The sequence below is a fragment of the Vicugna pacos genome, chromosome 12 (assembly GCF_048564905.1).
Source record: "Vicugna pacos chromosome 12, VicPac4, whole genome shotgun sequence".
In the NCBI taxonomy this organism is placed as follows: domain Eukaryota; kingdom Metazoa; phylum Chordata; class Mammalia; order Artiodactyla; family Camelidae; genus Vicugna; species Vicugna pacos.
This window is the reverse complement of record NC_132998.1, coordinates 24357294-24371032: the sequence shown is the minus strand read 5'-3', so window position 1 is coordinate 24371032 and position 13739 is coordinate 24357294. Positions and strand designations below refer to the sequence as shown.

General features: G+C 37.9%; 1 long non-coding RNA gene across 1 annotated transcript; it reads right to left on the bottom strand.

Moving 5' to 3' along the window:
* Positions 1–3556: 3556 nt before the first annotated feature.
* On the bottom strand, positions 3557–12186 carry LOC116282639 (uncharacterized). Its single transcript, XR_012078437.1, has 3 exons — positions 12094–12186; positions 4389–4528; positions 3557–3616 (listed from the first exon to the last, which is right to left on the bottom strand). It is a non-coding gene; the product is annotated as an uncharacterized lncRNA (long non-coding RNA).
* Positions 12187–13739: the final 1553 nt, after the last annotated feature.

Here is a 13739-nt window from a genome sequence, read left to right as displayed (position 1 = left end):
TTTTCTTTGCACCCCTCTACACTATCCCTCTATTACTGTGATCATCTATTACTGCATTAAAAACAGCAACAACAACAACAACACCACTACAAAATGTACTGGCTTTAAATAACAGCCATTTTATGATCCCGTAATTTTGGGTTGACTAGGTTCAGTGGGGCAGTTCTGCTTCATGGTATTTGGGTCAGGGCTACAATTACCTGAGGATTTGACTGGTCTGCAGGGTCCACGTTGGTTCTCTGGCCTGTCTAGAACCTTGACAAGCATGATTCAAAGGTCAGTGCTTTCCATCTATCTTTTCTCCATCTGATCTGGGATACTCAGATAGCTGGGCATCTTTCTCCCTCTGCTCAGTCTGAGGGTCTCTCCTGCTCTTTGTGTGGCTTTTCCAGCAGAATCCCCATGGAGACTCAGGGCTCCCAAAAGCACAGGAGCTGCCAGGCCTTCCTTAGACTGAGGTGCAGAACTCCACATTCTGTTGGTTGATAGGCAGGGCCAGTCCAGACATAATGTGGAAGGGAGTGAATACTAGAAGATGAAGTTAGGAGCCACTGGAAGATTAGGAACCATCTTTGGAGACTAATTATCTCCACCACACACAATTCACTGGAACAATTCAACATCCCTTTTAATAGCAAACATTTTCTTCTATCACGATCTGCTTTAATCTGTTATTCTTTTTTTCAGTTGAAAATTTCCCTAAAGTGTCCAGTAGTATAGCATTGGAGTCATTACATACATTTTTTTTCTGAAATTATTAAAACTGTATGTGCTTTTCTGTGGAAACGCCCATATTCACTATTTTAGGTGATTTAGACAATTAGGGGCCTGAAATTAAAGCTTAACTAACAATCAATAAACGCAACAACTCTCATAAAATAGAACTATGCACTTAATCCTAAAGACACAGATCAGGGTTTCTCAGAGAATGTTCCATCGCATGTTGGTGCTACAGATTATAAATGATATTATATGGACAAGGATTTTGGAGGAAATGCTAGATTAAACAAAGTTAAGGTGATTTTTTTTAAAGAAGAAATTTGTTAGATCTTTAATATGCAAAGTGGGATAGAATATTTTGTCTCCTTAAGCTATCTGAATGTGAGACATTTTTATTTTATAACATCCTGAGGGACTGATGTTCCACCAAACACTATGGAGAGATGGTTCTCTTAAAGCACCATGTGCTGTGAAGATCACATTATGTCCAGTGCCTTTATGCTCCATACTTTGAAAAACATTTATTGGTGTGAAATATATCCTGAAAGCATGGGAGTTACATTCATTATAATGGCAGGTAACATTACTGAGCATTTACTGTGTTCCACGTAATGTGCTGAGTACTTTATATCCACTTAGTAGTGTACCAAGTGTATTACACACATCATCCCCTTTAATCCTGATAGGTGCACAAAATGGATATTCTAATTATGATTTCCATTTGATAGATGAGGAAACTGAGTCATAAGAAAACACACCATTAAAAGGTAGAAAGATGACTTGAACCTGTTTACATGATTCCATGGTCCATGAGCTTAACTACAGCTCTATCTTACCTTCCCTTCTGTACATCAAATCCAGTTTTCAGCTCCTAAAATTAATACTTCAGTTTACTTTGATTTCACAACTTCAGAGGAAACTAATTTATCAAACACAATATGCCAGTCCTTATGCTTCTATACACATTTATTAGGTGGTTTAATCCTTACAATAACCATGGAGGAACAGTATTGAGCATTTTGTGAGGGGAGGGGATAATCTCCCTTGCTTTGATATTGAATGTTTTACCAACATGGGATTAGCATCCCATGAATCCCTTCAGATGGGTTCTTAAGAACTCAGTTCTGAAGTACAAACTATCATCCCTCAAATTCCTCTGAAATTTCACATTACTTCAGTGAATTACCTAGAACATCCAAACTGACTTACACTTAACACTTCCTCCAGCCCATTAAATATCTGCTTGGAGTCCTGGTGAAAATTATACAGAATAATCTGTTTGGAACCCATACTTATAAAATTTGATATCCAGGTGATAGTGTATATATTTCTTAATTATATGTAAATATAAAATAAATGAGTGGAACTTAACAGTACAACTTGGATCTCTACCTCTTTGCCCAGTGCCACTTCAGTATAGAAAAATGGCAAAATACCCATAGAAACATACTTTTGACCTCATTTCAAAATGGGTACAATACTTCCATTTGAGGGTCATTAAACATGTGAAGGGCTTAGTATAGTGCCTGGCACACGAAAGGCACAAAGTGGATATTTGTTTGACTCCTTTCATCTGAGTCTGTGGTGAGCACGTAGGTGCATTCTCACCTGTGGTGGCATGAACCTATTCCAGTTGCTCTCTGTGAAGCCCTCTGCTTGAGGCCCTCTTTTCTAGAGAATCAGTTCCACTGTCTGATTATGTGCCCTTCAGAGCAATAGCCTGAAAGAGTCCCTCTTAGCAAAGGTTTTTTCCTTGGCAAATGGCTGCTCCGTATCTGTTGGGTTATAACCAGTGTTAAGTCAGTCAGTTTTCCCCTGAAAGAATTGACCACGTTATCTTGAATTAATCTGCTTAATAATAATGTTAATAGCTACTATTTAAAATAAATCTATATGCAAATCAGAAACAGACTCACAGACATAGAAACTAAACTTATGATGACCAAGGGGCAAGAAGGGAGGGAGGGAGGGACAAATTAGGAGTATGGGATTGACAGATAACAAACTACTATACATGAAATAGATAAGTATCAAGGATTTACTGTATCACACAGGGAATTAGACCTACTATCTTGTAATAACCTATAATGAAATATAATCTGAAAAAATGTAACTGAATCACTTCACTGTAAACTTGAAACTAATGCCATATTTTAAATCAACCATACTTCAACAACAAAAAATTAGCTCTGCTTTGTATAATACTCATTATGAGCCAAGTACTGTGCAAGAGTTGGTTTAATCTTTACAGTCTTGTGAGAAAGGAAATCTTGGACCCATTTTGCAGAACAGATCATGGAGGCTTAGAGATGTAAAATAACTTGTCCAAGGTTCCAAAGTTAGCATGTGGCAGAACCAGACTCTGAATAGTGTGGTGTGTCCATCAGAATCTAAAGCCTATGCTCTCCATCACTTCTCTAAAATAATGATGTAAATAGCAATAGGGCATAATGAGAAACTAGCTTCTGTACTTTTTGTTTTCTAACAAACTGCATATTAATCTAAGTCACATGTTCCACTGGGTCTTGTTATGTAAAAGCGATGACAGCAAAATAGAACTGGTCCTAGTAGAACTGTTTTCAAGACCGAGGAAAAGAAAGTCCTAGGAGAATTTTCAATTATCTGAACATGTACAGAATCTTTTAGAAGAATACACTTAAAGCAAATTTTTGAAACTTGGTATGCTGGTTTTAAATTTTCAATTCCTGTATTCACTGGGCCTCTCCAGCATAGTGATAAGAGATAGTCCCCAGTTGACATCGCAATTAAAAAGAACACCAAATGTTCTAATGTGAATAGCCAGTGCTGATTTATTTCTCCATTGGTGTTTGCTCTAATACCCGGTCACGTGGATCCATTTGGCCCATTTCCTTTGGGGCTTCAGTTAGCAAACTTCCTGAGGGGGTGGAGGCAAAAAAACAAAAAATAATAATTTAGATTCCACAGATAAGTGACACATCACTGTTTATGAACTTTATACAAAATAGAATCCAATGCCACGCCCTTTTATAGACCTGATTAACAAGAAATTTTCTCCAAGCAGATGGGTCATGAAGACTACTGCCCCTTGGAATCAGTTGTCTAACTGAGTTTAGTATTTTCATTTGGTTTTCCACTGTTGTTATTATTTCCATTTTAGCTTATGCATTACCGCCATAGTATATGCTTCTGGGTATAAGAGGAAGAAAAAATTCAATTTTAGTGTTTGTCTTATTTGTACTTTCCTTGAAGCAATTTGGTTTGCCACGTGGAGTGAATAAAGCTGTCATGTTATTTTTTTTTCCAAGAAGAACACAATAACTATAATGGACTATGCATTTTATTACTGAGCAGATTAATTTTTTTCTTCCATTGAATGACATACAAGGGAGGATAATTTCAAACGGAATTGTGCCTGGTGAATTGTGATGTGATTTCCATGGCATATAACAGGTCCCAGCTTTTCTACCAGTGTTTTGCAAACACATGATCTTTTTAGACATACCTCAGAGATACTGTAGGTTCAGTTCCAGACTACCACAATAAAGCGAATATCACAATAAAGTGAGTCACACATTTTTTTTTAGTTTCCCAGTGCATATAAAAGTAATGTTTACAATATCTTGTAGTCTATTAACTGTGCAATTATGTTTTTAAAAAGTACATACCTTAATTTTAAAAATACTTACTGCTAAAAAATGCTAACTATCATCTAAGCCTTCAGTGAATCAATCTTTTTGCTGATAGAGGGTCTTGTCTCAGTGTTGATGGCTGCTGGCTGATCAGGGTAGTGGTTGCTGAAGGTTGGGGTGACTGGCAATTTCTTAACCTAACACAACAGTGAAGTTTGTCATGTCAGTTGATTATTCCTCTCACAAATGATTTCTCTGTAGTATCATGCTTTTTGATAGCATTTTACCCAGAGTAGAACTTTCAAAATTGGGATCAGTCTTAAACCTTGCTGGTGCTTTATCAACTAAGCTAATGTTATGTTCTAAATCCTTTGTTATCATTTCAGTAATCTTCACAGCATCTTCACCAGAAGTAGATTCCATCTCTGGAAATTTTTTTTTTGTTCATTCATAAGAAGCAACTCCTCATCTGTTCAAGTTTTATCATGAGATGACAGTAATTCAGTCACATCTTCAGGCTCCACTTCTAATTCTAGTTCTCTTGCTATTTCTACCACATTCCACTTGCTACTTCCTCCACTGAAGTCTTGAACTCCTCAAAGTCATCCATGAGGGTGGGAGTCAGCTTCTTCTGAACTCCTGTTAACGTTGATATTTTGACCTCTTCCTGTGACACGTGAATGTTCTTAACAGTGTTTAGAATGGTGAATCCTTTCTAGAAGGTTTTCAATTGACTCTGCCCAGATCTATCAGAGGAATCACTATCTATGGTAGCTATAGCCTTAGGAAACATTTCTTAATAAGATTTGAAAGTCAAAATTACTGCTTGACACAAGGGCTGCAGGATGGATGTTGTGTTAGCAGGCATAAAAACAGCCTGAATCTTATTATACATCTCCATCAGAGCTCTTGGGTCACCAGGTACATTGTCAGTGAACAGTAATATTTTGAAAAGAATCTCTTCTTCTGAGCAGTAGGTCTCAACAGTGAGCTTAAAATATTCGGTAACCATGTTGTCAACAGATGTGCTGTCTTCCAGGCTTTGTTCCATTGACAAAGCACAAGCAGAGTAGACTGAGCATAATTCCTAAGGGCCCTAGGATTTTAAAAACAGTAAATGAGCATTAGCTTAAAGTCGCCAGCTCCATTAGCCCCTAACAAGAGAGTCAGCCTGTCCTTTAAAGCTCTGAAGCCAGGCATTGACTTCTCCTCTCTAGCTATTAAAGTCATAGGTGGCATCTCCTTCCAGCACGAGACTACTTTGTCTACACTGAAAATCTATAGCCAGCTTCCTTCATGATCTGAGCTAAATCTTCTGGAGAACTTGCTGCAGCTTCTACGTTAGCACTGGCTGCTTCACTCTGCCCTTTGATGTTATGGAGATGGCTTCTTTCCTTAAATCTCAGGAACCAACCTCTGCTGGCTTCAGTCTTTTCTTCTGCAGCTTCCTCAACTCTCTTGGCTTCATAGAATTGAAGAGAGTGTGGGCCTTTCTCTAGCTTAGGTTTTGCTGTAAGGGAATGTTGACCACTACAACTTTCCCCAGATCATCAATAAGGCCCTTTCACTTTTATATCATTTGTGTTCACTGGAGTAGCTCTTTTAATTTCCTTCAAGAACTTTTCTTTTGCATTCACAACCAGGCTGTTTGGCTCAAGGTCTAGCTTTTGGCCTACCTTGGTTTTCAATATGCCTTCCTCACTGAGCCTAATCACATCTAGCTTTTGACCTAAAGTGAGAGACATGTGACTCTTCCTTTCACTTGAACACTTAGAGGCCATAGTAGGGTTATTAACTGGCCCAATTTTAATATTGCTGAGTCTTGAATCAGGGAGACCCGAGGAGAGGAGGAGAGATAGGTTAATAGCAGGTTGGTGGAGCAGACAGAACGCACACAACACTTACAGATTAAGCTTGCTGTCTTATGTGGGTGTGATTTGTTGTGCCCCCAAGCAATGACAATAGTAATATCAAAAAATCACTGATCACAGGTCACCATAACAAATATAATGAAATATTGCAAGAATTACCAAAATGTGATACAAAGACATAAAATAACCAAGTGCTGTTGGAAAAATGGTGCCAGTAGACTTGTTCAACAGAGGGTTGCCACAAGCCTTCAATTTGCAAAAGCATAATATCTACAAACCACGATAAAACAAGGTATGGCTACATTTGGGATGCAATAAAAAGATGTTTTCTGGCTTACATATACTAATATTCTGCAGGGCAAATGTAAATTAAAATATAACCTTTGACTCCTAGAAATTACTCTGTTAAATTTTCTGCTTTCTTCATTTCTTGGGGACTTGAATTCTCTCTTCCTCTTTTCTCTTTTTACAGAGTCTCCTTTACATTCGCTGCTAACATCTAGCCATCGCCAGGTTCTTCTTTATATGTTAGAGATCTTAGCTGTGTTCATACCAGGATTCGGACATGCCTGGCCCTGCCTGGAGGTTCACTGTGGTCGACCCTTCAGAGCTATGTTTGCATGAATTACTGAAGATCTCCTTAGGAAATAGCTCATTAGAGGAGAGAGTGGAGGGCAATGTGTTTGTTTCAGGACAATGGGACAGGGTTGGAGGACAGGGCCATTTGAGCAAAGCATGATCATTCATTCCCTGTTTAGTCCCCTTGGGAGTAAGGGCTATGAATAAAAACTTTTCAGAGCTGTTTGACCAAAAATATCTTTATACAATGAGAATACAAAGAAGCATTTTTGATAATGTAGGTCACAGATGGTAATAATAATAAACATTTATTGTACTCTTTGTAATCACACAATACTTACCATACATAATCTTAATCAAACACATTACTATAATCATCACAGTGACCCTATGATAAGATCATTTTTCCCCATTTTATAGATAAGGCAACTGAGGCTTAGAGAGAATGGCTATATATCTTGCCTGTGGACATGCAGCTAACAGGTGGCAGATCCAAGATTCTAACTCAGACCTCTCTGATTTTAAAATCTACACTCTTGACCACATTGCAGTATTGTCTTCCCCCAAGACAAACTGGAACACACTGGAACACAAAACAAACTGTAGGCTGAGAAATCATTCACGTCAGCCTACATTTGCAGTGTAGGACAGGAGGCTAATGGGCATTGATGCCCACTCGGTGTGGGGATCTGATGCCTTCCGGCCCAAATCAGAAGCCTCTGCTTGGTTTCTTGGCAACCTCTTAGCTGCTGAGTAAGACAGGAGGAAAGTGTCTCGCGGCAGATGTAGACTAGATGACCTCTCTTAGAATACAAGTGAAGTTAACTCCTGGGTTTCCAGAATCATTAGGGGGAATGCCTCTTTTCCCCTAACTTCAATTATTATTCAAAATCTATTGCATAGTACTGGTCCTTTACAAAGTGAAAAAGTGCTCAATCACTAATCATATTGGGAGCACTGACTCTGCACATGAGGCACAGACAAGGTCCTGGGGTCTTCAAAGATGACTAAGTTGTGGTTCACTGCTCTTAATTTCAGTCTCATGGAGGGAGACAGCAAGTATACAGCTCATCACACACAAGACACAGTAAAACAGCTAGATGGAGGCCAAGTAACAATGTCAGGGAACTTCAGGCACAGAGTGCCATTCCTGCATGAGGTTGTTGGAGAACAGGGCCAATGTTTTGGGTAGGCACTATTTCCCATGATTCTTCCTGGCTTTCCTTCTCCGTCTCTTCAGTTATTTCATCCATCATGGGCTTTCTGTACAGACACTTCCTTTCTCCCCTTCCAGATCTTTTCTCAGACACCCACTGAAATTACTGAGCTCCTCGGAACCACCTTCAAATCAAGCTACTAACAGCACGTTTTTGCCAACCATTACACTTTAGGTCCATCTGTTGCCTTGTCAGCTCAGAAGAGTCCAAAATATTTCTAGATCTTTAACAATCTTGAAGTCACATGGGGGAGAGGCATTGAAACTTGTTAGAAAGACTGCAGACTAAGGGCAAAGTGCTAAGATCAACTTTTATGTGCCCAGTTACCACCTTAGATGTCAACTATGCACCAGGGGATTCTTAATGAGTTATGTGAGAAAGAGCATCTTTGAAATGGTTTGGCCTTTTCTCTTTCCTTTACAACCTAGTGTCTATCCTACTCTACTGAATGAGCAGCTACAGAATGCAGAAGAGAACAGGAGCAGTAAGGGAAAACTTTCATGACAGAGCAGCAAACACAGACAAATCCTGGCTATCTCCACTACCTAACACATAGGACTAAATGAATATTTGCTGAGAGAGGGAGACTGAGTTTAAACATTAGACTTGGCTTACTCAGTGAACTCTAGGGTCCCTTCTTACAAGGGTTTTTATGACTCAGGAAGAGGAAAAACTTAAATTTGAAAAACTACATTAAAGTCATCAGGTTGCATTGTTTCCTAACGCAACCTTCCTGTATACACAGATTGCTAAGCGATGTTATGGCCAACACTGAGATCAAGTAAGGGAGAACAAAATCTGGGCAACGGAAAGAATTTCAAAAGGCCATTTATTTTATCCCCAGTTGGCAACTAAATCATCCCATAAAAGGAGCAGGATAATATAATGGAAAGAGCACAGGCTGTGGAGCCAGACAGAGCTGGGTTTGAATTCCTGTTCTGCTGCTCACAGGCTGCATGTTTTCAAACAATTTAATAGCTTTGAGCCTCTGTTTCCTCTTTTATAAAATACAAACCGGAAGAAAATATCCTAGAGGGGTTTATGTCTAGCACAGAATGACACATAGGAAGACCTCAAATTATGTTAATCCCATTTCTCCCCGCAAAGCTACATGCCCATGATTAAGTAATTGTTTTTTTAAAGGTATACCTCAGTTTCCCTTAGGATATCAGCATCTTATAAATCTGTAGTCTCTTAATTCTACAAATTTGGTAATTCTGGCCTTTACTTTTTTTTTTTTAAATGTTTTACTTACTATTGGTTGAATGTCGATTGAAAAATATCACAACTGCCAAAACCCATTTGTACAATAAGCCTTTATAAACTCCAAGATCATTGTCAAGTCCCTTGTGTGTCTGTTGTTTTAAAAAAAAAAAACAAAAAACCAACCTTTGCTTTGCTTTATTTGTCGGAGGTTTTTGAAGAAAAGAATTTTTTAAACACTTATGGTATCACTAGGTCTTAAGCTGTGCTGAGACAGGCAGAACCTCAAACATTAATAGGAATTCTAACTATGGAAGAAATATATCAAAGCTAGAGTAAAAGAAAACAAGTATTATCTCCTTCTACTAAATGAAGGTTAAACTCTCTCCAAAGACCTAAGTTTAAAATAGTTATGATGCAGCCAGTCAACTTGCAAGGTGACTGGAGACAGAGGGAGAATCTTTGCCTCTAATGAAAAGTGTTTAAAAATGGAGTAAAGTCTTCTAGACCGGGGACTAACTCTTAGTTGTTGGTGATTCTCAGGGACCAGGGCCACACCTGGCGCCCAGTACTAACCAGAAATCTCCATTAAGCCAAATTAAAATAACTTTATCACTTTCATTAAAAAATATATATATAAGCCTATACAGAGGTACCTTTAAATAGAAAACCAGAGAATATAAAAGTTAACCTAATAATATTATTAGCATAATTATTATTTGTAAAGTGGTCCTACTATTACCTTAAAAAATGTTTCCTTTTTAAAGCAAAGAATATCACTATTTTTTTAAAGCTGTTAAAAATATTTCAGAAACTATTAGTTCCAGGGTCATAAACCTATCTCTTTTCTGGCTCCAATTAAAAATACTCAAGATTTACAAAAAAATTGACTTGTCTCTGGAAAAGATTCATGCCCCTGTGCTTCTGCCTTCAGTAGACAGAGTCATTCTACCATGTTGGCTCCAGAGGTGCCATTTCCTTTGGTGGCTGACACCCATTCATATGTATCCAGCAATGCACAGATTTCATAAATGGGTGAGGGAAATGTATTGAAGGCATAAAATAATCCAAATACTTCAAAGTCCTCTCTCGTGCAACTCGGTAAGCATGCCAGTAACCACCTTATGTGGTTGCAGTGCTGTGTAAGTGGGATAATGAATAGAAGTCATTCCACATTTGTCTGGGACATGGAAGGTAGTTAGCACCAAGTTAATGTTCCTAGTGATCATAGGAGCAATAATAGTAAAGACAACCTGTTCATCTGTCAGACAGGCCTGAGTTCAAACCCCCTCTCAGTCACTTTACAGCTATGTAATTGGGGAAAAATTTTTTAATCTGTCTAATCCTCAGCTTTTCCATTTACAAAACCTGGACACCTATGGGATGTATTTCAAAGCATTTTTGAGCAGGTTGAAAAAGATAATCCATTAAAAGAATTTAGCACAGTGTATGTTGCTTGGTATGTATTCAGTAAATGCCTATTATTATCACCATAATCATTATTAATAGTAATTTTTTCTGTACTTTTCTCTAGGGGAAAATGGCTAGTAAATTATATATCAAGAAAAATACTCTGTAAAAACACTCTGTAACATTCTATCTCTGAATACTTCAGGTAGCATGGTACTATAATTCTTCTAAATTAATTTTTATTTTAATTTTTAATTGAAGTATAGTTGACTTACAATATTTAGTTTCAGGTGTACAGCACAGTGATTCAGTATTTTTACAGATTCTGTTTTACAGAGAGAAGAAAATGCAGCTGTAATCTGCAGACATGAATCAAGAGAGTGAGGGGAACATAAAATTCGAGGAAATTTTGCTTGACCAAAAACGAACCAGTGTTTGTATATTAGAGCTAAACATTTAAATTCAAATTTTTGTTTTAATTTTTTCAAGTTAGAACACATGAAAAAGTATATAATTACATTATTTTATATATATGAGATAAAATATGTATTGTTATACATAGCCTCCCAGTTGATAATTGGATATTTTTATTTTTTATTTTATTGAAGTATAATCAGTTTACAATGTGTCAATTTCTGGTGTACAGCATAATGTTTCAGCCATACATATACATGTATTCATTTTCATATTCTTTTTTATTATAGGTTACTGTAAGATATTGAATATAGTTCCCTGTGCTATACACTAGAAACTTATTTGTCTATTCTATATATAGTAGTTGGTATCTGCAAATCTCAAACTCCCAATTTATCCCTTCCCGCCACCTCCTTACCCCACTGGTAACCGTAAGTTTGTTTTCTATGTCTGTGAATCTGATAATTGGATATTCGATAAGCACTTTTGCTTCCTTTTTGTCTTGCTCTCCTGAAATACAGGTGTGAAAGTTTCTGATTCATTTACTGTAGCTTATTTCATCAAAAAAGCTAGAAATCCTTAAAAATGTAAATGTGTCCTTTGGATGGACTTCTCATTCTTTCTTTTTTCCTGGGGTATTATTGTGCTTTTCTAGTGACTTAGCCACCAAGAAATGATAAAAAGAATGATCTAGTTCAAAGCTTTGTGGCTCATTATGGGCACTGAGGGACAAAGTTGAAGTAAAAGGTTACAAGGAGATTTGATTGTTCTTTGTGTTCTGAAACAGATGGGGATAAAGGTATACCTTGGAAAAAAAACTGTGTAGGAACAGAACCTTCCTTTGTAAGTTATGCAAAAAGCAGAGAGAATGTGCATTTACGAAGAAAATGTCTTCAGGATATCAAGCATGGTTCCAATTGTGCCAAGAAAATGTGAAACAAAAGCTTTTTAAAAAAATATATGGACATTACATTTCTAGAAATTTGAGATCTATGAACCCAGGAATACATTTTTTTTTTCCCAAAGGTTTGGGATTAGAACGGGGCAGTTGCTCATTGTATTTCTTACCTGTGCCCATTGACCTGATCAAAGGTGGGACGACATGGATAAAACCATATACATATGTGTTCACTCACTGAACCGCTATTTACGGGACTCATTCCACATGTCAGAAATACAGCACTCAACAAGAGGAAGCCTTCACCTAGTTGAAAATCTAGTGGGTAGACAGAAGTTAAATAGAAATATATTAAATTATGATCATAGTAAGAGACACAAAATATAAGCAGGGGTGTGATTGAAGTGTCCAAATAAGATATTGGAGTGGTTTGGGATGGAAGGAGTGACATCAAGTTTGCATCTTGAAAGAGTTAGGTAGGGGAAGTGAGGGGACACGACCAATGGCAAGAAGAGAAAAGAGTGATATTTTAAGCAGAGGGAACTACATCTTTGAAGGCTCTGAGATGGAAGGGAACACAGTGTGTTCCATGAGCTAAAAGAAGACCCATATGAAGAAGCCAAAGTGAGAGAGAGGTTTGAAACTGGAGAGGTACGCAGAGGCAGAGTACAAGGAGTCTCAGCTGCATAAGCATATGAAGCTTTATAAACTAACAGCATTGGAAATCCATGCAAGAGGTGTTTTTTAAAATGTATGTCATTGTCATTTTTTTTTATTTTGAAAGGTTCCCTTTTTCACAATTTGGGAAATTGACTAGAGAGAGATAAGCACAGGTATAAGGAGACCGTTTGTGTTTATTTTTATGGTCCAGAAGCAGATGATGGTGACTTTGCCCACCAGTGGTGGCAAAGTTGATAGAAAGAAATTCAAGGACTTGAAAGATGTTTAGGAGGCAGAGTCAATAATATAATGGGTGAAAGTGACTCCCATGTTTCTAGATTGAATAGAGGTGATCCCTGACACTGGGACTTTTGAAGGCAGAAGATGTTTTAGGAGAGATTGGGTTCAATTCTGGAAGTGTTGTTCGTGTCTTACCCAAGTGGAAATAAAGAGTTGACAGTTGGGCCTGGATTACAGTGGTAAAGTCTAGACTAGTTATATTTCCAAATTTATTTAATAAACACTTTCAAATGCTTACTAATGACCAGTCACTATCAAAGCACCTTTATAAATATTAAATTGTTTAATCATCCTAACAACCCTCTGAGGCAAGCACAACTGTTAAACCTGTTTTACCTATGAGAAAATAGAGGCCCAAGTCACCCAGCTAGATCATGCAGAGCCAGAATTCAGACCTGGGGCCATCTGGCTCCAGAGTCCACACTCTTAACCACTAGGCTGCCAGACTGAGCACAGGAATAGAGTAGGTGTGGGTGAGACTATAGAGTAATAAGAAGAGAAAACGGAGCCCTGAGGAACTCAAACTATTAAAGCTCAGGAGAGGAGAGTGAACTGGCAAAGGAGACAGATCATTTCAACAAATCCATAAGGCCCGTTCATCCCAGCAGGTTTGTCCAACAAAGCTGTCACTCAGAAGTAAGCAGAGCCCCCTGGAGAGTCAGGTGATCCTCATCACCATTGGTCTGGACACACTCCCCACCAGCTACAAAGTCTCAGAGATTCATCCTGCTTGAGAAACCAGGACAGAGCGACCACACCACTTTCTAAACTCTGCACAATTGGTGTTCCTCCAAGGCTGACTATTTTGCCAATAACTTGACTTGCATTATTTTTAGGGAACTATCATGTTGAAAGC